The sequence below is a fragment of the Arachis ipaensis genome, chromosome B05 (assembly GCF_000816755.2).
Source record: "Arachis ipaensis cultivar K30076 chromosome B05, Araip1.1, whole genome shotgun sequence".
NCBI classification, from domain to species: Eukaryota; Viridiplantae; Streptophyta; class Magnoliopsida; order Fabales; family Fabaceae; genus Arachis; species Arachis ipaensis.
Genome location: NC_029789.2, coordinates 86,073,595 through 86,097,504, shown reverse-complemented (window position 1 = coordinate 86,097,504; position 23,910 = coordinate 86,073,595). Strand labels below are relative to the sequence as shown.

The 23,910-nt window shown below is 39.0% G+C and overlaps 1 non-coding gene across 1 annotated transcript; it reads right to left on the bottom strand.

Annotated features, from left to right (window-relative positions):
- Positions 846-919, bottom strand: TRNAW-CCA. Its single transcript has one exon. It is a non-coding gene; the product is annotated as a tRNA-Trp (tRNA).

The following is a 23,910-nucleotide window of genomic DNA, read 5'->3' as shown; positions in this document are numbered from 1 at the left end:
GAAGTCCACCTCTGTTCCTCTCACATAACTTTTGAAGGTGGGGGCCTTGGTTTTGTCTTCTCTGACCACATTTGCATAGAACTCTTTGATGAGGTTTGCATTTATCTTTGATTCTGGGTTCGTGAGTCTTTGCCAACCTCTTTGTTCAATCTTCTCTCGAATCTGTGGGCACTCATCCTCGTTGAACTGGAATGTTAACTCAGGAAATATCTTTTTGAGCTTTATCCGTTCAAATTCGAGTTCATGGAATGCAGTTTTGAATCTCCCTTCATCGAAAGGGATGCTCTCCACCGGTTCCTTCCTCTTTTGCCTCTTGGAGCTCGATGATGCCATGAGTAGGAGTTGATATGTGAAGGTGGGAAGTGTGTCTTTGATGGGGAAAGAGGAGTTGGGTGTCGAAAGTGGAGAGTACAAAGAATGGGAAGTGGAATGTGAAGGGAGTACGGAATAAGGACCACTTATATAGGGAGGTGGTGAGTGAATGAAAGGTGTGGATTGATGGAGTGGGTGTAAGATGAACGGATGGGGTTTAGCATGGGATGAGCACTAGGATCATCACTTTTATGATGGGGTTGGTTCAGTTTCCAAGCGTGTTCTTCTTCCAATGTTGCATGGCAACATTTTCCAATGCATTCCCCTTGAAGACACGTGTATATTCCTCTTCTTTTGAAGTGGCCGAACCCTTCCTCCTTCAATTGTCCCATCAATTTCCTACAAAACAAAAGAAATATGATTAATGAATTTGTGGATAGTGGCGGCAAAATTTAAAAGGAAAGAATAACTACCTTTTAAAATTTTTGTTTTTTGAATTATGGGGATCATTCTCAATATAACAAGAATGGAATCACGCTCTGTAGGATTTGAACCTACGACATCGGGTTTTGGAGACCCACGTTCTACCGAACTGAACTAAGAGCGCTTATTATTTATTTTTTTTAATAACATAATAATATTATATTTTGGCAAAATTACCCGAAGCCTATGCTTTTTTGAATCCAATTGTAGATATTATGCCAGTAATACCCTTACTCTTTTTTCTTTTAGCTTTTGTTTGGCAAGCTGCTGTAAGTTTTCGATGAAATAGTCAATTGGAATAAATATCCGAACTAGTTTTTTTTTTTAACTTAATCCATAAATTTTCTGAAAAATCAGTATCAGCCTTGAATTTTGAAGGACTTGTATTCTTTCCGGAATATGCACACATAACGCCTAAAAAAATTCAATTCTTATTTGACGCAATTCGAACAGATCTGAAGGATAAAACAATTAAAAAAAATGTATTGTAATAAAGGAAATCGAAAAACAAGTTCCTCGATGGCCTTACAAACTAATCGATGAAATCCAAGACCTCGAAGAGGGAAACAAAGACGAACAGAAGTATGGAATTCGTTCCCGAAAAGCCAAACGTGTAGTTATTTTTACTTATACTAAAAAATCAAAAGATTTTAATCCTTATGGGGATACTAGAGAGTTCTTCTTTCTTTTATCACCTCCTTTTCAGGGAGAACTAATGCTTGTTGGGTAGTTTGGTTTGACACGGCTTCACACCCCAAAAGAAGCGAGCTACGTCTGAGTTAAATTTGGAGATGGAAGTTTTCTTTCATTTCTCGGAGGTGAAGTAAGACTAAGCTCATGAGCTTATTATCCTAGGTCGGAACAAGTTGATAGGAGCTCTTTCTTTTTTAATTTAAGATACGAAGGCTTCTTATTCCACAACAACGAAAGCACTTTTTCACTCTTTCATATACTAGGGGATTTCACTTGGAAAAGAGAATGTTCCATACTAATGGACTCGGGTGCATAACCATAACTATGGGTTCCAATGTACGAGATCTTGTAGCACTTACCAATGAGGCCCTATCGATTAGTATTATACAAAAGAAATCCATTATAGACACTAATATAATTAGATCTGCTCTTCATAGACAAACTTGGGATTTGCGATCCCAGGTAAGATCGGTTCAGGATCATGGGATCCTTTTCTATCAGATAGGAAGGGCTATTTCAAAAAATGTACTTCTAAGTAATTGCTCCATAGATCCTATATCTATCTATATGAAGAAGAAATCTTGTAACGAGGGGGATTCTTATTTGTACAAATGGTACTTCGAACTTGGAACGAACATGAAGGAATTAACGATACTTCTTTATAAAAATTGGGTGCTATCATATAGCATAGCTTTGTATCGGCTAAGTTCACGAGTTGGAGATAAGCTGAATCGAACCGCTGACATCCGCCACAAGGTAAACCACCGCCTCTCAGGCCCTGACTGATTCTACCGTAGAGGCCAACGATAGACAATAACTCCCCCCCGAACACAGCTTACAACTTTCATCGTACTATGCTCTCCAAAGAGCAACTCTTCTCAAAATCTCAAAAGGTGCTGAGTTGGAATCCCATTCTAACTAAGGATTCTTGTGGTTCCGGAGGATCCAGCTACAGGAGAACCGGGAACGGAGAGCCCCCCTTTCCGCCCGACTCTTTGGTCTTAAGAATGCTGGTTTTAAGAATGAGTGATTGCCCTTCTCCGACCCTTACTGCCCAACCTGAGAGCGGATAGCTAATGCGTTCCGCTTTTTGAACAGGGTTCTATGGTCGGTCCGCGACCCCTGGATGCCGAAGGCGTCCTTGGGGTGATCTTGTAGTTCCTACGGGGTGGAGACGATGGGGTCGGTCCATGGATTTTCTTTCCTTTTTAGTTTAGTAAAAAAAATAGGAAAAAGATTCATTTATTGGATCATATCCCTGTTGTGCAAAAATGGGATATGCATCTGAAATAGGTGCTCGAATTAATATATATATTATGAGCGATACGGAAATGGATCGAGTAATCTCTTCCTTTATCCAAGAAATGGCATTTCTAGTTTGCATGGTCCAATCATTGATCCTGAAAATTCAATTTCTACAATAAATTTTGGTAGGTCACTGGCGTAGTTAGTTCCCTATCCATGATTCGGCTATTTACTGAAAAACTATTCCTGGAATATGGGAAGAATCTCTTGGGTGGTGGCGATAAAGAAAAAGATTGGAATGTTGTTTAGCTTGCTTTTGTAAAAAATAAAAATAACAAACTTTCCAATTTGACCTAACCCGCGGATCTTTTTTTCAGTCATTCATTGAATGATAAATCACGACAAGTGATGGAGATACGCGATTTAAATAACGGAAAATCCAATATTTTATAATAGTATCTAAAATGACTGGAAATGTGGAAACAAGACCAGATTTAATTTGATCATTCTGAGCAAATCCAAAATCTTTATAGAGAGAACCAATCATTAGTTCCCACCCATGGGTCGAATGGAATCCTATACATAAATCTGTTAATAAAAGAATGGAAAAAGCTTTTATTGTGTCACTTAAGTTTTATAGGAATTCTCGAACCCATGAGTTAAGAATAAGAAGTTCTTGATTACCCAGACTGGAATAACCACTTAGAATAACAAAACTAAGTATGTTTGTCGAGAAATGCAAAATTGCATGGATACGATCCTCGTTGTGCGTCGTGATCAATTAGATGGTTTCTTTGTATATTTTGGTACGAAGATTTTAAAGCTGCGCGAAACTATCACAAGAGTTTATGTACAAAGAACGGGCAAACCTGTATGGCTTGTATCCGAAGACATGGAAAGGGATGCTTTTATGTCAGCAGCAGAAGCTCAAGCCCACGAAATTGTTGATCTTGTCGCGGTTGCGAATTAGCAACAATGATTCCGCGCAAATGCACGATTTTCTATTTTTTTTATTCATCTAATCTTCTTATTATCTTATCGGATTTCTTATAACTTATAATATTTATATAAAAAATTTCTATTAATTAGTTTATAACTGATTTTTAAACATCGGGTTAAGATTGATCTAAACCAACTCAGTATGTATACGACTCACCATGCCAACTATGAAACAACTTATTTTATTTGAACTTATCTAGTTCAAAATCCTTCCAGTCTGAAAAAAAAAAGAGGAAACGAGACTTTCATACAATATCTTAATTGAATTCTACGTAATGATCAATAATTTCAGTTTTATTCTATTCTATATCTATATGGATATTAAACTCCCAGCAACATTAATAGTGTTTATGAATGTCGAATAAAAAAAATGGGGCGTCGCCAAGCGGTAAGGCATCGGATTTTGGTCCCACCATTCGGAGGTTCGAATCCTTCCGTCCTAGAGCATATCCATTCATGATGTATATCCTATTTGAATAAAAATTGTATCTCGGGATAAAAATGACCCTTTTTTAATCATTCGTTTATAATCTAAATAGAGTCGCTTTTGAATCCACATCAATCGTCAAACTCTATTTTTTTTATATTCAATTGGTACACGCAAGAAATAGGCCAATTCTGCAGCTTTTTGTTCAATTTCTCGTGAAGTTAAATTCTCGTCAATACGAGTCAGGGGGATGGCCCCCTGTCCTATGATTTCCATATAAAGGATACGACGAGTAGAAATACCATCTTTAACTTCTACAATTTAAGGATTTATATATTTTTCTTATCTTCAAATAAGATTTGGAATAATAGGATTAAATTAAGAAGTTTAAAACTTTTTATTATTTAACATATCCGTTTCCGTTACAACCAGTATTGGGTTTTTCTGTTTGAGCCGTACGAGATGAAATTCTCATATACGGTTCTCAGAGGGATCCTTTATTCCTCTCAATGAAAAATTCAAGGAATAATCTAAATTATCGTAATTTGTATCTAAGAAGAATCAATTCTCAATTGACAAAAAGTAAAATGTCTTGACAAGAAAAAGGTCCTATTTGACCGCTGTACATTGCTAGCATTAGAAAATGGAATAATCGGGATTCTCGAGTAACCGGTTGAGCCGCTAAAGTAGCTATAGTGGTAATAAATCCCGTCAATATCCAATGTTGCATGGCAACATTTTCCAATGCATTCCCCTTGAAGACACGTGTATAGTCCTCTTTTTTTGAAGTGGCCGAACCCTTCCTCCTTCAATTGTCCCATTAATTTCCTACAAAACAAAAGAAATATGATTAATGAATTTGTGGATAGTGGCGGCAAAATTTAAAAGGAAAGAATAACTACCTTTTAAAATTTTTGTTTCTAAATGGTAAGTGCTATTCATGAATACAAACCAACTGACTAATTAACTGTCCATGTATGCAACATTGGTGACACCAAACTTAGTTTGTGGCACTGTGGCGTAAAAAGTTTTGTTCAAGGCTCTAAGAGTGACATGATATGAATTGCATTTATGCTCTCTTAGTATGCCTTGAACACCAAACTTGTTCTTCACTATGTGCTACATAAAAAGATTCATTCAAGTATGTGTCAAAGTTGATTTGGAATTCATGAGCCTTGCATTATTAACTACTTTAAAAGCATATAAAACATGGGTTGCCTCCCATGAAGCGCTTCTTTAGTGTCACTAGCTTGACGTTCTGACTTTGTCAGGGTGGTTGGTAATGCTTCAAATCTTCCCCCCTCGCAGTAAATCTATCTCCATTGGCTTCATCAAGAATCTCCACATGTTCTAGGGAGAGAATTCTGTTGATGGTGAAAACTTTAGGTAGCTGAGATGGAATGGTGGGGAGATGAGATGGGATATCTGGGAAATAAGCTGAGATCACTTTATCCCCTGGAGAGAAATCCTCTGTAGGGATCTTCTTGTTCCTCCACCTCCTTGGTGCCTTCTTCTTTGTTTCTTTTACTATTGCCCTGCTCTTTGTGACCTCTTTTTCCAATGAAATTTTGTTGCTGGTCTCATATGACTCTGGTGGTTTAGGTTCCTCCTGGTTTTCCTTTTGCTGTGACAACTGCTGACTGTCTTGTTCATCAACCAAAGGGATTCCCAGGTGTACAGCTTGTGCTTCAATGCTTGTTTCTTCCACCAGTGCTTTGTCGTGCTCTCTCCTTGGTTCCTTGCTTTCCTGATCTGCTTCTTGTGAGGGTTTGAAGACATTGAATGCGAGTTGTTCGTCATGTATCCTCAGTATTAGCTCTCCTCGCTCCACATCTATGAGCGCTCTGGCTGTAGCTAGGAATGGTCTTCCCAATATGATTGGGTGAAGGTGACTCTCTTCCATTTCCAATATGACAAAGTCTGTGGGAAGGAAGTAGTTCCCAACCTTTACCAACACGTTTTCAACCACTCCTAATGCTTGTTTTTGAGTTTTGTCAGCCAGCCTAATGACTACGTCTGTGGGCATTAGCTCATTGATCTGTAGCTTCTTCATAAGGGATAAAGGCATTAAGTTAATGCTTGCTCCCAGGTCACAGAGTCCTTTATCAAACATTATTTCTCCTATGGCACAGGGGATGTGAAAACTCCCTAGGTCCTTCCTTTTTGTAGGCAACTCTGGTTGAATGAGAGCACTGCATTCCTTATTCATCACTATTGTTTGTCCTCCTTTGAGTGAGCTTTTCCTGGTCAGCAACTCTTTCATATACTTAATGTACGAGGGAATTTGTTGGAGAGGCCTTGATGAATGGTATGTTTACATGGAGAGATGCAAACATATCAAGGAACTTTGAGTATATTCTCTTTTCCACACCACCCTTAAGTCTTTGGGGAAAAGGTGCATAGAGTTTCAGCATCTCCTTCTGTGAAATTTTGGTTTCTTGGTGACCCTCTTCCTGCTTTTCTGCTGAAGTATCTCCAGAGTGTTCGAAGAGTTTGTTCAGCTCTTCCTCAGTCCCCTTATCACTTATAGTGACCATCTTGCAGTCTTCCCATCTTACTTTCTTTTCTTCACCTCTCGGATTTTTCTCTGTGTCACTTGGGAAGCTATCAGTAGGTTTGGAAATCTTCTCAGAGAGGTATCCCACTTGAAATTCTAGATGGTGTCTCCCTAGTTTTTGATATTCGCTCGTACCTCCTCCTTGAACACCTTGTTCTCTTGGAGTTCCTTACATATGCCTTCAAGTAGGGTCTCAATCCTTGAGAGTTTATCTTCGGATGATGGTGAGTTGGAGTTGGAGGGATGAGAATGGCCATTTTGGTTTTGATATGGATGTTAAGAGGTGATGTTAGGTGGGTGCCGATATAATCTCTGTGTGGAATGTTGGTGAGCTGCATTGTTGTTGGGGTTGTCACGTCTCTGATCTTGGCCTTGATCTTGTTGATTTCCCCACCCAAAGTTTGGGTGGTTCCTCCAACCAGGATTGTAAGTTTTGGAGTATGGATCATGGTTTTACCTAGGTGAATTTCCAATGTAGTTGGCTTGTTCCTGATCACCCTCTGCTTCTGTATTCACTCCTTCTTGGGTTGCTGATGAGGTGGTGATTGCTGCTACTTGATTCCTTTCCATCTTCTTGGTAAGATCGGCCAGCTGCTTGGTGATCATCTTGTTTTGGGCTAGCAGTGCATCCACGTTGTTTAGCTCCATCACTCCTCTAGTGTTGCCTCTTTCAGAAGCATAGAAGTAGTCATTCTCAGCTACAGTCTCAATGACATCTATGGCTTCTTCAATTGTCTTCTTCTTGTTCAGAGATCCCCTAAATGAGTAGTCTACTGCCTTCTTTGATTCATAAGAAAGATGGGATTCGACCTCACTCTATTGTGAGTTTTTACTTGACGATAACCGGTGCACTTGCCGGAAGGAATTTTGCCGATCGTGCAATTTCCTAAATCGTAGCATAACTAGTTTATGCACATCAAAAGACCTTCATACAAAATGTGTAACTACACCCATTCATTGAACATATCTGGCGGGCACCTTCTTGTTAAGTCTTTGAACCTCTCCCATGCTTCATAGAGAGTTTCATCGTCTTGTTGCCTGAAAGTTTGTACCTCACCTCTCAACCTGTTGATCCTTTGAGGAGGATAGAATCTCGCCAAGAATTTGTTCACCACATCTTTCCAGGTTGTTAAACTCTCCTTCAGGAAGGATTCTAGCCATTTAGATGCTTTGTCCTTGAGTGAGAAGGGAAACAGAAGCAGTCTGTAGGTGTCAGGATGAACACCATTAGACTTCATAGTATCACATATCCTCAGGAATGTGGTGAGATGTTGATTGGGATCTTCTTGGACACTTCCTCCGAATGAACAGTTGTTCTGAACAAGGGTGATGAGCTGTGGCTTTAGTTCAAAGTTATTGGCATTCATGGTTGGCTTTTGGATGCTACTTCCACAGTTTCCTGGGTTTGGATTGATATAAGAGCCTAGAACTCTTCTTTCTTGTCCAGCATGATGCACTGGTCCTTCTCTGCCATGGTTGTGAGCCTCTTCTTCATGATGGTTCTCCATATTCTCATCAATGTTTGGTTCAAAATACTCCTCTTCTTCCTCAGCACTAACGACTCTCTTTCCTCTTGCTTCCCTCTTTAGTCTAAGGAAGGTTCTCTTAGGTTCAGAATCAAAGGAAGTTGAAGCCCCGCTTCTTCTACCTGTCATACAACCAACAAAGCACAAGCAAGAAAGAGATAAATTCAGGAAGTATTCTTGTCAGAAATGCTATTAGTGTGAGTGATGCAATATATCAAACAGTCAGTGGGTTAGTGAACTGAATTACAACAAAGAAGAGAACACCACAAACGGGTAGGGGTAAAGGGAAGAAAATAACTAAAACCGAAAGTAAATCACTCAAACAGAAATTAAATCAAACAAAAGAAAAATGCTCAATCTAGTTATCCACTAATTTAATCATTGTTGATACAAAATCAATCCCCGGCAACGGCACCATAAACTTGATGCACGGAAACTTGTCTCACAACAAATTTCCCTCGGCAAGTATACTGAATTGTCGTCAAGTAAAAACTCACAATAGAGTGAGGTTGAATCCCACAGGGATTGATTGGTCAAGCAACTTTAATCGGAGGAATGTTCTAGTTGAGCTAAGCAGAAGTTGATTTGAGAGTTGCAGAAAATTAAATGGCGGGAAAGTAAATAGCAGAAATTGTAAATGCTGGAAATAAAGAACTGAATATAAATGACAGAAAATAAATTGCAGAATCTTAAATGGGAAATGGGGAATTCAGCATAAAAGTAAATGGCAGAAAATAAAGAGAATGGGTAAGATTAGAAATGGGGAATTCATTGGGCTCAGGAGATGTTGCATTCTCCGGATCAAGTTCATTTTCATCTCTTCCTCAATCAACACATTCATTGATCTCCTTGGCAATCTTAAGTGATTGAATTCCAATTCCTTGGTAATTCAATCTCTCAAATCTTGATCAATAGCCAATTCCTTGGTCTAATTGCTCATGAGAAGAGATGAAGTGTGGTCACTGATTATACGACATGTATTCCCAAATCAAAATATTGGTAGGATTATATGTCACTATATCCATCCAAACACCAATTTGGTCCAACATGAGAAAGCATTTCTAGCATGATCTCTTCATTCCTCTTCCAAGGTTCCGAAGAGATACAAGTATGAATAGCTTCTTTTCCAAGACAACTACCCAATTGGATGAAGATTGAAAGCTTTCTAGTAAAATCAAGAGAAAAGAAAGAAGAAGAATAATGAAAACTATTATTGATCCATCAAATTACAATAGAGCTCCCTAACCCAATGAAAGGGGTTTAGTTGTTCATAGCTCTGGGAATGGAAAGCAAAGATGGAAAATACATTCTGAAAATAAAACTAGAAGTTGCAGAGAAAGTAAAATTTTACAGAGAGTGGTTCTCCCAATCCAAAAGCTCTTTTCTAGTTTAAAACTACTCCTATATATACTACTCTTCTGATCTTCTAGTTGGCTCTTCAAGTCTTAGATATGGGCCTTTGGATCTTGAGTTGAAGCAGTTTGGAATCTTCAGTGGGCTCAGCTTTACTTGCAGAGAAAGTGTGAAGTAGGCATGGACTTTAGCTAGGACGTTAGTGGCGTTAACGTTAAGTGAAAATGTGGGTTCGAGAATGTTAGTGACAATCACCTTTTCCATTAACGTTCCTAGCCCAAGATAGCAAAGGTGAGTGTGACTAACGTTGGCGATTCCTTGCTCCTCCCACGTTAGAGTTCACGTTAATGTAGTTAACGTGACTCTTAACGTGGCCAATTGGGCTTTGTCCAACGTTAGTGACAAAGATGAGTGTCACTAATGTTGGCATTGTCTTCCCTTTCCATGTTAGAGTTCACGTTAACTCAATGTGACCCTTAACGTGGCTAATTGCCAATTTGGAGCGTTAGTGGTGTTCACTTTTACCACTAACGCTGGAGCTCCCTTTCTCTCCACGTTAACTACCACATTAACTACCACGTTAATATAGTTAACGTGGCAATTAACGTGGGCCATGATGGTTTCGAAGGCATTATTGGAAATCACTTTTCTCATTAACGTTGCAAGTTTATTCCCATTCCACGTTAGTGGTCACGTTAAGTAGATTAACGTGGCTGCTAATGTGGCTCTTCCTTGCTTCCTTTGTCCTGAAATCAAGCAAATAAAGTGCATCAACGCTCTAATCCAAGTTATGAGACATGCATTATCCAATTTGTCATTCAATTCATGCATAATTCTCATAAAATCACATGAAATTCACAATGTTTGCTTGAATCAAGATGTAAGTGATTATCTACCCAAAACTTGCTTATTAACTAAGAAAATGCATGAAACTACCCTAAAACAATAAAGAAAAGGTAAGTGAAACTGGCCAAAATTCCCTGGCATCAATTGACCCTATACACTTGAGTGATTAGAGCGAATACACATCCGGTGAGGGTTCAAACACTCAATTACATGCTTCCACTTATCATTATTGCTTAATCTTGCAAGTTGTTAATGCTTTTTCAATAACTCTAATCAATTATGGATTTGACTTGATTTAGATTGCTTTAGCCTTATGTTCATATATGTATTCTTGGAGTTGATTTATTTTAACTGAGTAGTTGCATTTATGTAGATAGATTGCATGTAGGTAGTTTACTTGCTTTGAATAAATATAATACCCCTTGTTTCCTTCTTGAGTATAGCATGAGGATATGCTATTGTTTAAGTGTGGGCATGTGATGAATCCACATTTCATGGTAATTATTTGCTCTATTTGGGTGGATTTCATCAACTTTTCCTACACTTATTCAATGAAATAGCATAGTTTCATGATTTCTTCCTAAATTGTGCTTGAAAGTGAAAACATACTTTTTAGGCCTTATAATTGCTAAACTTTATCCACTTTAATTCCATATGATGCCTTGATGTGTTTGCTAAGTGATTTCAGATTTCCAAGGCAAGTATGGGTTGAAGAAGTGAGAAAAAGAGCATGCAAAAGAGAAGAAGCCATGAAGAAATAGAGTTTGGAAGATTTAGCATCCGTGCATGCACCCAAGCAAGGCGTGCGCGCGCACAAGTGCGAGCTCGGCGACGCGTACGCATGACCCACGCGTACGCGTGGAAGTGAATTTTACCAGGCGACTCGTACGCGTGACCTGAGTCACGTGAGCTCATTAATGCAAATCGCTGGGGGCGAATTCTGGTCCTCCAAAACCCAATCCAGCTCATTTCTGAAGCTATTTCAACCCCAATTCAAGTGGAAGCAAGGGGGCAATTAGGTTTAGCTCTTCTATGCTTTTCTCTTAGTTTTTTAGAGAGAGAAGCTCCCCCCTCTCTCTAGAATTATGTTAGGTCTAGTTAATTTCTCTTTAATTTCAGTCTTTAATTCTTGTCTTAATGTAGTTTCCTTTATGTTTTCATGCTTTCTTGTCTTTATCTTCTTTATTTCTCTTGTTATTTCCTTTCTTTTGTAATTTTTATGTTTATGGATACTTTTGTAAATTTCAATTTTAATTAATGCAATTTATATTTTATGTTCATTTATTGCTTTCTTTAGTTGTTGTTATGATTTTCTTGCATTTGGTAGTTAGATTTTATTTTTAATGCAATTTAATATTATTTTATTTTCATGCACACCAAGTGTTTGATGAAATGCTTGGCTTAGTTTTTACATAGTTTTTCTTCACTCTTGGCTTGAAATTGATGACTTTGGTGCTCCTTGAGTTATTTATGTCCATTCTTGTTTGATATATTAGAGTAGTTAGTTGATTTGGTCTCCTTTGACTCTAAGTGACCCCATAGTGTTGACTCAGGACTTAGGGATTGGAATTAACTATGCTTATTTGACTTATCCTCGATGTAGGGTTGACTACGTAGGACTAACTCTTCATAATCATCATGTGTTTTTGGTTAATGTCTAGGATAGGTAGCCTTAGTTCTCAATTACTTGCCAAGAGGTTTTCTTGCATTTGAAGTTTCCTTTCCTTGCATTTAATTGCTTTGACTTTTATCGCTTTAACTTTTATTTCTTACATGTTTAGTTTTCACACTCTTGGTTGAGAAATTGGGTGTTTGGGTGGAATTGAGTTGTGGATGTCCATTCCACATTGTGTGAGGATTGTTAATTGGTTCGGTTTCCCTTGACTCTAAGTGACCCACTAGTGTTGACTTAGTACTTAGGGATTGGAATCAATTATGCCCTTTTGACTAATTCTCAAGTAGGATTGACTAATTGGGATTAATTCCAAGCAATTGCCATGTTTGTGGTCCATAACTAGGATAGGAATCCTTAATTCCTAAATTCTCACCAAGAGCTCTTTTTAGTACTTAATTTCCATTTTCATTGTCTTTGCTTGCTTTCATTTAATTTCATGCTTGTTTCATTTAATTCCTTGCATTCTTGTTTTATTCCTTGCTTTTCTTGCATATCTTGTCATTCAACCCCCATTTCCTCCCATAACCAATAATATGACACTTAATTGCAACTCCTAGGGAAGACGACCCGGGAGTTAAATACTCTCGGTTTATAATATTTGTTTTGTATTGTGACATCTTTAGAATTTAAATTTGATTGTGAGAATTGATTGCCGGTTTAGTTTATACTTGCAACGGAAGTTATCTTTAGTGGAAAAATCCAAACCGGTGCAAATTTTCACTCATCACTTATCTTGTTGACTAAGATAAGGGAGATATTCGAATTTGAATGTTAGTTAGGGAATTGTGATCTCTTGGATAGTTTGGGCCGCAGAGAGGGCCTCGTATTGGGAAACTAGGTCGTTACTAAGCCATTTTGGGGACCCAATGACCGTGTACCGAACAGTTGCCCCCGGAGCGAGAGGCCATACATGCTTAATCTCACCGTTGATTCAGTTTAGTTTTTCGTGGCTTCGGAGGTCATGGACCTTGTGTGGGAAGATGTAGTCCTACCCCGTGCTTTTGGCCAAGGTCAGGAATCTGTGGGTGTTCAGAATGCCTAGACGTCCTGTACCTTGTTCGTTGCATTTCTTGATTGTAGGTTCCGTCGGTTGTGGCTTCCAAGGTGTCATAATGACACTTAATGGGAGGAGAGAGGTTTGGATTTTTCTCTTTTTTCCTTTGTCCCTCCATATTTCCAATCGAAATGTTGGGTGGTTTCTATTTCTTTTTTGCTTGTAACTGCTTCCTTTTGTTTTCTTCATTCTATATTTCCTTTCACTTGTAACTACTCCCCTCTATCTCCTTCATTTTCTCTACCGTCTCTCACTTTTCTTTGTTCAAAAATGCTCTTTGCTACACTTTTAGGTGATTACTGGGGTTACATTTCTCCTGCTTCGTGCTTATATGTCATTTCCCTTCATTTTCTGCAAACAAGTAGGTGCTTGTATTTATCTTGGTCTTTCGTACATTGTATTGCTTTTGTTTTTTCCCATGTGTTAGGTGATTTCTATGTGGTAGTAGTAGGAACAATAGGGGGTACCACTGTTCTTTGGGTTGTTTTTAGGTGCTTGGTAGATTTTAGTGTAGAATTTTATGTTCATTCTTTTTTAGAGAGTGGGCTGACGGTGGTACCCCCTTTGGTTATAGGTATGGTTCGGCGGAGATTTGAGGATGCTAGGTGGTGCAAAGAATTTAACTTCACACAAATGAACCAGCAAGTGTACTGGGTCGTCCAAGTAATACCTAAGGTGAGTCAGGGTCGATCTCACGAGGATTGTCGGCTTGGATCAAACAGTGGTTATCTTGTAAATCTTAGTCAGGCGAATAGAAAAGTTGTTTGGTTGTGTAAGCGCATAAAAGTAAAATAAAGATAACGTTACTTAATAATTGTGAATTCAATGATAAGAAGATGGTTAAGGATTCAGAGGTTCTTTGTTCTTCTAGATCAATACTTTCTTATTGTCTAATCTAATTGTGAATGATTTCTTCTATAGCAGGCTGTATATGATCAACACCGGTTTGAGCGGCTACCAATCTTCCTCTAGGCTAAACACCAAGTTTAGTGCGCATCCAGTCTGAATTAGGGTGAAGCTTCTGCAGTTCATCCCATTGGTGATCCTATTCAAAACACCACAGAGGTCGAATCTTCCGAATCAGAGAATGTTGTGCCTTGATTCTAGCCTTTACCACAAAGACTCTAATCTCCCCATACCTCGGCTGAACTGATGTCTCGAGAAATTCCCAACAAAGTCGTGGATTAGCTGTCTATGAGACGTATCCTCGAGCTAGTGGTTCATTGATATCCGATGAAAGACGCTCGCTGAACCCATGTAGAATAGAGATAACTTTTGACAACTCAACTCATTCATAAGGTTGGAGAACAAAGATACATATTATGAGAGAATCAAACACGAATTCAAATAGAATAGTAGTGCTTTTATTAATCCATAAAACTCAGTAGAGCACCTAACCTTAACCTCAGGAGGTTTAATGATTCATACTGTACATAATAGTGTTCGAAAATAATGGAGGAGGAAGAAGATCCTGAACATGGGTGATCTTCTCCTATATATACTAATTTAATGACTAAGGATTATAGAAATATGATAGACTAGACCAAGGAGTGCGAAAATCCACTTCTGGGGCCCATTTGGTGAGTGTTTGGGCTGAGCTTGAGTGTCTCCCACATGCTAGTGTCCCTTAAGGGCGTTGAATGCTGGCTAGGGACCCCCTTTTGGGTGTTGAACTCCAGTTGCTCCGTTGCGGGCGTTGGATGCCAGGAATAGGGCTGGTGGCTGGTGTTGAACGCCAGTTTTGGGCCTTCATTTTCGAAATAAAGTATGGTCTATTATATATTTCTGGAAAGCCCTGGATATTAGATTTCCATAGCCATTGAGAGCATGCCATTTGGACTTCTGTAGCTCCAGAAAAACTCCTTTGAGAGCATGGAGGTCAGATCGTGGTAGAATCTGCAGTCCTTTCTTTGCTTCTGAATCAGACTTTTGCTCAAGCTCCTCGATTTCAGCCAGAAAATACCTGACACTACTATAAAACACGAAAACTTAAAGTAGAATCCAAAAATATGAATTTTGCACTAAAACCTATGAAAATACAATAAAACTTAAATAAAACATAGTAAAAACTATATGAAAATGATGGCAAAAAGCGTATAAAATATCCGCTCATCACTAGGGTTCTCGTTTACCTGGACGGAGGCGTTCCTAACTATTACTATTTGGTGACCTTTGACGTGATGGGTACGCCTTCCCGACTTACAGAGGAGGACCTTCAGAAGCTTTGGGATGGGGGTATGGTGTGTGGAGGCAATGATGTAGAGTGGCAGTATGAGTTGGCGTTCGCCGGGGAGGATGAAAGGGTTTGTTACATTAACCCTGACTCCCCCCGTGTTGCCGACTAGATGTGGGTTTATGAGCCCAGGTTCACGAAGTTGGGAGTGCGGCTCCCTTTCTCCACCTTTGTCCATGACATTTTGAACTAATGTTCGATGGCGTTGTCGCAACTCTACTCAAACAGTTGGGTGGTTGATGAGCGGATAATTTATACCCTTTTTGGCATTGTTTTTACATAGTTTTTAGTGTGTTTTAGTTACTTTTTATTATATTTTTATTAGCTTTTATCCAAAAATCACATTTTTGGACTTTGCTATGAGTTTGTGTGTTTTTCTGTGATTTTCAGGTATTTTCTGGCTAAAATTGAGGGACCTGAGTAAAAATCTGATTCAGAGGTTGAAAAAGGACTGCAGATGCTGTTGGATTCTGACCCTCCTAAACTCGAAGTGAATTTTATGGAGCTGCAAAAACCCAATTGGCATGCTCTCTATTGCGTTGGAAAGTCGACATCCTGGGCTTTCCAGAAATATATAATAGTCCATACTTTGCCCGAGATTTGATGGCCCAAATTGGCGTTCAAAGTCAGCTTAAAACATCTTGGCGTAAAACGCCCAAACTGGCACCAGATTTGGAGTTAAATGCCCAAACTGGCACCAAAGCTGGCGTTTAACTCCAGAAACAGCCTAAGCACGAAAAAGCTTCAATGCTCAGCCTAAGCACACAACAAGTGGGCCCCGAAAGTAGATTTCTGCACTATCTGCACTTAGTTACACATTTTCTATAAACCCTAGTTACTAGTTTAGTATAAAAACTACGTTTAGAGACTTATTTTATATGTTTTTAATCTTTGGAATATCTTTTGATCACTTTGATCTTAGAGACCATTGTACACCTTTGGGGGCTGGCCTCACGGCCATGCCTAGACCTTTTTCAGTTATGTATTTTCTACGGTGGAGTTTCTACACCCCATAGATTAAGGTGTGGAGCTCTGCTGTTCTTCATGAATTAATGCAATTACTACTATTTTTCTATTCAATTCATGCCTACTTTTTCTCCAAGATATACTCTCGTACTTAATTCAGTTAAGTCAGAATGAAAGGGTGACCCGTGACAATCACCCAATCTTCGTTACTCGCTTAGCCAAGATCGCATGCCTGACAACCACAAAGCGATCTACATGATGTTCAACGTAGTCATTGGATGACAGCTGGAGTATATTCTCTTGGGTTTCTAATCTATGATTCACATCGTCTCTCCTGACAACAGAGCATCTGAATCTGAGACCAGAACCTTCGTGGTATAGGCTAGAACCATTAGCAGCATCCCTGAGATCCGGAAAGTCTAAACCTTGTCTGTGGTATTCTGAGTAGGATCTGGGAATGGATGACTGTGACGAGCTTCAAACTTGCGAATGTTGGGTGTAGTGACAGTGTGCAAAAGGACAATGGTCCTATTCCGACGCTAGCGGGAACCGATAGATGATTAGCCGTGTGGTGACAGCGCATATGGATTTATTTTCATCCAAGAGGATCATACAACTTGCCATGGAAGGAGGTAACGCATGATTGGAAGAAGGCAGTAGGAAAGCAGAAGTTCAGAAGCAACAAAGCATCTCCAGACGCTTATCTGAAATTCCCTCCATTGAATTACATAAGTAACTTTATCTTATTTTGTATTTTATTTATATTTTAATTGTGAAAACCTCATAAACATTTGAATCTGCCTGACTGAGATTTACAGGGATGACCATAGCTTGCTTCAAGCCGACAATCTTCGTGGGATCGACCCTTACTCACGTAAGGTTTATTACTTGGACGACCCAGTGCACTTGCTGATTAGTTACGCGGGTTTGTGTAAGAAGTCTTGAGATGACGTTTTCCAACACCAAATTTTTGGCGCCGTTATCGGGGAATAAACAATTTGCGTTCCAAGTTTTTGGCACCATTGCCGGGGATTGTTCGAGTTTGGACAACTGACGGTTCATCTTATTGCTCAGATTAGGTAATTTTATTTTATTTTTAAGATTTTTATTATTATTTTGAAAAAAAATTTCAAAAAATTTTAAAAATTTATTTTATTTTGTTCTTTAAAATTTTTAAGAATGAATTATAGAGCTTCATCATGATCTGTTAAAGCTTGGCTGGCTGTCAAGCTATGTCTAAATTTTTTTTGGACCGAGGCTTCCACTTATCATTGTAGGAGCTTTTTGATTCCCATCAATTTGGCTGTTGTATGTAATGCTCTGCTGAAGCTTGGCTGGCCATTGGCCATGTCTAATCTTTTGGACCGAAGCTTTCACATAAAGCTTGGCTGTCTATTAAGCTATGTCTAAATTTTTGGACCGAAGCTTTAGACTAACATTGCATGATTCCTGGAATTCTTATTAAAAATTTTGAACTTCTTTATTTTCTTTTCCTGATTAATTTTCGAAAAATCCAAAAAAATTTAATAAAATCATAAAAACCAAAAAAATTTTTGTGTTTCTTGTTTGATTCTTGTGTCATGTTTTAAGTTTGGTGTCAATTGCATCTTTTTAATTCTCTAAAAATTTTCGAAAATTCATGCATGTGTTCTTCATTGATCTTTAAGTTGTTCTTGATGATTGTCTTTGTTTGATCTTCAAATTCTCTCTCTCTCATCTCTTTCTATTTATTTATTTATTTACTAACACTTCTCTTCTTCTTATAATTTGAACCTCTCTCCCTCTCTGTGTTTGAATTCTTCATCTTCTCTCTTCTTCATTCTACTCTTCTATTCTTCTACTCACATAAATGAATCTCTATACTGTGACATAGAGGATTCCTATTCTTTTTTGTTCTCTTCTTTTTCATATGAGCAGGAGCAAGGATAAGAACATTCTTGTTGAAGCTGATCCAGAACCTGAAAGGACTCTAAAGAAGAAGCTAAGAGAAGCTAAAGCACAACACTCTGGAGAAGACCTGATAGAATTTTTTGAAAAAGAAGAGATGGCCGAACCCAACGACAATGGTGGAGATGCAAGGAAGATGCTTGGTGACTTTATTGCACCCTCTTTTGACTTCTGTGGAAGGAGTATCTCAATTCCTGCAATTGGAGCAAACAACTTTGAGCTTAAGCCTCAATTAGTTTCTTTAATGCAGCAGAATTGCAAGTTTCATGGACTTCCATTGGAAGATCCTCATCAGTTTTTAGCTGATTTCTTGCAAATCTATGACACTGTTAAAACCAATGGGGTTAATCCTGAGGTCTACAGACTTATGCTTTTCCCCTATGCTGTAAGAGACAGAGCTAGGACATGGTTCGACTCACAACCTAAAGATAGCTTGAACTCTTGGGAAAAGCTGGTCAATGCTTTCTTGGCCAAATTCTTTCCACCTCAAAAGATGAGTAAGCTTAGAGTGGAAGTCTAAACCTTCAGACAGAAGGAAGGTGAATCCCTCTATGAAGCTTGGAAAAGATATAAGTAATTGATCAGAAGGTGTCCTTCTGACATGCTTTCAGAATGGAGAATCATATGTATATTCTATGATGGTCTGTCTGAATTATCCAATATGTCATTAGACCACTCTGCTGGAGGATCTCTTCATCTGAAGAAGACACCTGCAGAAGCCCAGGAACTCATTAAAATGGTGGCAAATAACCAGTTCATGTACACTTCTGAAAGGAATCCTGTGAATAATGGGACAACTCAGAAGAAAGGAGTTCCGGAGATTGATACTCTGAATACCATATTGGCTCAGAACAAAATATTAACTCAGCAAGTCAATATGATTTCTCAGAGCCTGACTGGAATGCAAGCTGCTTCCTACAGTACTAAAGAAGCTTCCTTTGAAGAAGAAGCTTATGACCCTGAAAATCCTATAATGGAAGAGGTGAATTACATAGGAGAATCCTATGGAAACACCTATAATCCTTCATGGAGGAATCATGAAGATTTCTCATGGAAGGATCAACAGAAGCCTAATCAAGGCTTCAGTAACAATAATGGTGGGAGAAATAGGTTTGGCACTAGCAAATCTTTTCCATCATCTTCTCAGCAATAGACAGAGAATTATAAACAGAGCCACTCTGACTTCGCAACTGTAGTCTCTGATCTATCTAAGACCACTCTCAGTTTCATGACTGAAGCAAGGTCCTCCATTAGAAATATGGAGGAACAAGTGGGTCAGCTGAGTAAAAAAGTTACTGAACTCCCTCCTAGTACTCTCCCAAGCAATACAGAAGAGAATCCAAAAAGAGAGTGCAAGGCCATAAACACGTCCCACATGGCCGAACCTATAGAGGAGGGAAAGGCAGTGATTTTCAGTGAGGAAGACCTCAATGGACGTCCACTGGCCTCCAAGGAGTTCCCTAATGAGGAACCAAGGGAATGTGAGGCTCATATAGAGACCATAGAGATTCCACTGAACTTACTGTTGCCATTCATGAGCTCTGATGAGTATTCTTCCTCTAAAGAAGAAGAAGATACTATTAAAGAGCAAGTTGCTCAATATCCAGGAGCAATCATAAAGCTGAATGCTAAGTTATTTGGTAATGATACTTGGGAGGATGAACCCCTATTGCTTATTAATGAACTAAATAATCTGGTTCAACTGAAATTACCTCAGAAGAAATAGGATCTTGGAAAGTTCTTAATACCTTGTACCATAGGCACCATGACCTTTGAGAAGGCTCTGTGTGACCTGGAGTCAGGGATAAACCTCATACCCGTCTCTGTAATGGAGAAACTAGGGATTTTTGAGGTACAAGCTGCTAAAATCTCACTAGAGATGGCAGACAATTCAAGGAAACAGGCCTATGGACTTGTAGAGGATGTCTTAGTGAAGGTTGAAGGCTTTTACATCCCTGCTGACTTCATAATCTTAGACACTGGGAAGGATGAAGATGATTCCATCATCCTTGGAAGACCCTTCCTAGCCACAGTAAGAACTGTGATTGATGTGGACAGAAGAGAGCTAGTCCTTCAATTGAATGAAGACTACCTTGTGTTTAAGGCTCAAGGATCTTCTTCTGTAACCATGGAGAGGAAGCATGAAAAGCTTCTCTCAACACAGAGTCAAACAGAGTCCCAACACTCAACTTCTAAGTTTGGTGTTGGGAGGCCATCATTAAGCTCTGAGTCTCTGTGAAGCTCTCTAAGAGCTTCACTGTCAAGCTATTGACATTAAAGAAGTGCTTGTTGGGAGGCAACCCAATGTTATTTAATTATATTTATTTGTTTTCCTTTGTTACTTTATGTTTTCTTTAGGTTGATGATCATGTGAAGTCACAAAAACAACTGAAAAATTAAAAACAGAATGAAAAACAGCATTAAAAATAGCACACCCTGAAGGACAGGCTTACTGGCATTTAAACGCCAGTAAGGATAGCAGAATGGGCGTTTAACACCCAGCCTGGCAGCATTCTGGGTGTTTAACGCCAGAAAAGGCTGTCTGGCATCTGGCTGGCGTTAAACGCCAGAAATGGGCATCTGGCTGGCGTTTAACGCCAGAAATGGGCATCTGGCTGGCATTTAACGCCAGCAATGGGCAACAGAGTGGCGTTTAACGCTAGGAAAGGTAGCAGAGCTGGCGTTAAACGCCATATTTGGCACACAATGGGCGTTTAAAGGCTAGAATGGTGCAGGGACTCAAATTCCTTGACACCTCAGGATCTGTAGACCCCACAGGATCCCCACCTACCCCACCTCTTTTTCTCTCCTCTTCACACCTTTCCATAACACTCTTCCCCAAATACCCTAAACTGTTTCCCTCCCAAACCCACCCCTCATACACGGTTACCCTCTCTCCCCTACCCTATAAATACCCCTCCTCACCACCTTCAATTTCACACATCATACATATTACACCCCATGATGCCAGGGCATTTTGGCCAGTTTCACTGACCTTTTCTTTATTGTTTTAGGGTAGTTTCATGCATTTTCTTAGGAAATAAGCAAGTTTTGCGTAGAATTTCACTTACATCTTGATTCAAGCAAACATTGTGCACTTTACATGATTTCATGAGAATTATGCAAGAATTGAATGACAAATTGGATGATGCATGTCTCATGATTTGGACGTTAACCTAGTTAACGTGAACTCTAACGTGGGAAGTAGGGGCGTTTTAAAACGTTAGTGACAAAGGTAAGTGTCACTAACGTTCTCGAAGATGTGGCAAGCCTATGTTAAGGGTCACGTTAGCCACACTAACGTGAACTCTAACGTAGGGAGAAAGGAGGATTCTCAACGTTATTGGAAAAAGTAAGTCCCAATAACGTGTGCGAAGGACCAAGAGGCAACGTTAGTGGTCACGCTGATGCCACTAACGTTGAAGTTAACATGGATCATCCTTGGGATTGGAACGTTAGTGAAAAAGGTGATTGCCACTAACGTTCTCGAATCCACACTTTCACTTAACGTTAACGCCACTAACGTCCTAAGCTAAAAGTCCCTGCATACTTCATACTTTCTCTCTGCAAGTAAAGCTAAGCCCACTGAAGAGGATAACTGCTTCAAACTCAAGATCCAAAGGCCCATATCCAATATTTGAAGAACCAACTAGAAGATTAGAAGAGTAGTATATATAGGGGTAGTTTTGAATTAAAAAGGAGGTTGGAAATTTGAGAACTAATCTCTGTAAAATTTACTTTCTCTGTACTTCTAGTTTACTTTTCATAATATATTTTCCATCTTTGCTTTCCATTTCCAGAGCTATGAACAACTAAACCCCTTTTATTGGGTTAGGGAGCTCTATTGTAATTTGATGGATCAATATTAGTTTTCATTATTCTTCTTCTATCTTTTCTCTTGATTTTACTAGAAAGCTTTCAATCTTCATTCAATTGGGTAGTTATCTTAGAAAAGAAGCTATTCATACTTGGATCTCTTCGGAACTTTGGAAGAGGAATGAAGAGATCATGCTAGAAATGTTTTCTCATGTTGGACCAAATTGGGGTTTGGATAGATATAGTGACATATAATCCTACCAACACTTTAATTTGGAAATACATGTGGTATAATCAGTGACTTCATCTCTTCTCATGAGCAATTGACCAAAGAATTGGCTATTGATCAAGATTTGAGAGATTGAATTACCAAGAAATTGGAATTCGATCACTTAAGATTGCCAAGGAGATCAATGAATGCATTGATTGAGGAAGAGATGAAAATGAACTTGATCCGGAGAATGCAACATCTCCTAAGCCCAATGAATTCCCCATTTCTGATCTTACCCATTCTCTTTAAATTCTACAATCTACTTTTATGAGCATCTTCCCCATTCCCATTTAAGATTCTGTAATTTACTTTCCGCCATTTACATTCAGCTCTTTATTTCCAGCATTTACATTTTCTGCTATTTACTTTCCCGCCATTTAATTTTCTGCAAATCTCAAATCCAATTCTGCTTAGTTCAACTAGAACATTCCTCTAATTAAAGTTGCTTGACCAATCAATCCCTGTGGGATTCGACCTCACTCTATTGTGAGTTTTTACTTGACGACAATTCGGTATACTTGCCGAAGGAAAATTATTGAGAGACAAGTTTTCGTGCATCACCCCACTTGGCCGAAACCTCTCCTCACCTCCATCTCCTTCACTTCTTCTTTTTCTACTCATTTCTTTCTTTTTTTGCTCGAGGACGAGCAAACATTTTAAGTTTGGTGTGGAAAAAGCATTTCTTTTTTGTTTTCCATAACCATTAATGGTACCAAAGGCCGAAGAAACCTCTAGAAAGAGGAAAAGGAAGGCAATCGCTTCCACCTCCGAGTCATGGGAGATGGAGATATTCATCTCAAAAGTGCATCAAGACCACTTCTATGTAGTTGTGGCCAAGAAGAAGGTGATTTCCGAGGTCCCCTTCAAACTTAAAAAGAGTGAATATCCAGAGATCCGACATGAGATTCAAAGAAGAGGTTGGAAAACTCTCACCAACCCCATTCAACAAGTCGGGATCTTCATGGTTCAAGAGTTATATGCCAATGCATGGATCACTAAGAACCATGACCAAAATTTGAATCCGAACCCAAAGAATTGGCTCACAATAGTTCGGGGAAACCACTTGGATTTCAGTCCGGAAAATGTGAGGCTAGCATTCAACTTGCCAATGATGCAAGGAGACCCTTACCTTTTCACTAGAAGGGTCAACTTTGATCAAAGGTTGGACCAAGTCCTTAGGGACATTTATGTGGAAGGTTCTCAATGGAAGAGAGACTCAAGAGGCATGCCGGTTGATGCGCATAAACTTGTTATGCTACGATTTAGGAAATTGCACGATCGGCAAAATTCCTTCCGGCAAGTGCACCGGTTATCGTTAAGTAAAAACTCACAATAGAGTGAGGTCGAATCCCACAAGGATTGGTTGAGTGAGCAATTCGGATTAGAAGTATGTTCTAGTTGAGCGGAATCAAGATTTAGATGAGAATTGCGGAATGTAAAATTGGCGGGAAACGTAAATGACAAGAAATTGAAATGGCGGAATCTTAAATTGCATGAATTAAAGAGC